The sequence below is a fragment of the Crocuta crocuta genome, unplaced genomic scaffold (assembly GCF_008692635.1).
Source record: "Crocuta crocuta isolate KB4526 unplaced genomic scaffold, BGI_CrCroc_1.0 scaffold440, whole genome shotgun sequence".
In the NCBI taxonomy this organism is placed as follows: domain Eukaryota; kingdom Metazoa; phylum Chordata; class Mammalia; order Carnivora; family Hyaenidae; genus Crocuta; species Crocuta crocuta.
This window is the reverse complement of record NW_027527457.1, coordinates 168304-169441: the sequence shown is the minus strand read 5'-3', so window position 1 is coordinate 169441 and position 1138 is coordinate 168304. Positions and strand designations below refer to the sequence as shown.

General features: G+C 55.8%; 1 protein-coding gene across 1 annotated transcript in view; it reads right to left on the bottom strand.

The window, feature by feature from the left end:
- Window positions 1-602, bottom strand: part of NONO (non-POU domain containing octamer binding) — a 14811-nt gene extending 14209 nt beyond the window's left edge. The window contains exon 1 of the mRNA XM_077763277.1: window positions 360-602. The gene's annotated coding sequence lies outside the window, so the exon portion shown is untranslated. The remainder of the gene's footprint in view (window positions 1-359) is intronic.
- Window positions 603-1138: the final 536 nt, after the last annotated feature.

The window sequence follows — 1138 nt, the reverse complement described above, 5'->3', positions numbered from 1 at the left end:
AAGCACCCTCTCCTCCAGCCGCGACTTCAGGGCTCTCGGATAATAGACCCCACACCCTCAGGCCCAGGGCGGGTAAAGGGCCGGGGAACTCACGGCCACGGCTCAGATTCGAGGACCAGTCGCATAAAGAAACGCGGCGGGAAAGGCGACGGGGGCCGGTCAAAGGAGAAAGCAAGGCGAGCTGAGAGCGATGGGCCCCCGCGGGTGGGCTGAGGAGGCCGTGTGGCGGCGGGGACAAGGCCTCAAGGGGCCTTGGAAGGAACGGCCAACCTCCCTCCAAAGCCAGCCTCGCCCTAGCCTCCTGTCGCGAAAAACCCTACTCCCCACCCAAAGAAGAACTAAGTCGTCCCCAAACTCACCCTCTACCGACTGTTCTCTCCTCAGAGTAACGGCGACGCTACACGGCCTCTACCGTCCCGAGAAAAGAGCGCGCGACCGCCGGAAACGAGACGACGGAGCTCGGTGCCTCCCAAGGGGCACAAAGTGGCATTCTCCATTGGTTATGGACCTTGCCAATCAAGGTTTATCTCCAGAGGCGGAATCCGTTTTCCGCCATTTTTTCAATCCTATTGGCTACCGAATGCGAAAGATTTGAGTTCGTGTGAACGACAGATGGGGACAAAGAGCGAGGCTGTCTACTTAAGTCGCATGCGCAAACTGCCGACTGCTCCAGACGGAAAAGGAAGGGGGAGGGGGATCAAGAGGTAGGGAGGGGGTGGGAGGGTCGGAAGGAGAGACATTAGCGGACGGACGGAAGGCTGAAAGACCAGGCGATGGGAGCGGCAAAGGAAAGGGGAAAAAGGAGAGAGGAAAGTGGAAAGAGAAGGGGAGAAAATGTGCGCGTAGGCGTGCTCTGAGAAATCCTACACTGCGCCTGTGCAAGAAGCAAGAGTAACAATGTCATTGTATTCAGCGTGGTAGATCTAGCCTTTTCCTTCTGAGGAAATGCCCCGCCATGTTTCTTTTTTCACACTTCCTCATTAGGGCTTGCACTCTGACACTCCATACTTAAAATCAGATTTCTAGTTGCTTCTGCTGCCAGGTGTACTCGCGAAGCCCAACTGAAACAGTCATTACTATGGTTATGGTTATGATAATGGTTACGGTTCTGCAAAGGGATTGGGGGAGAGGACGGTGG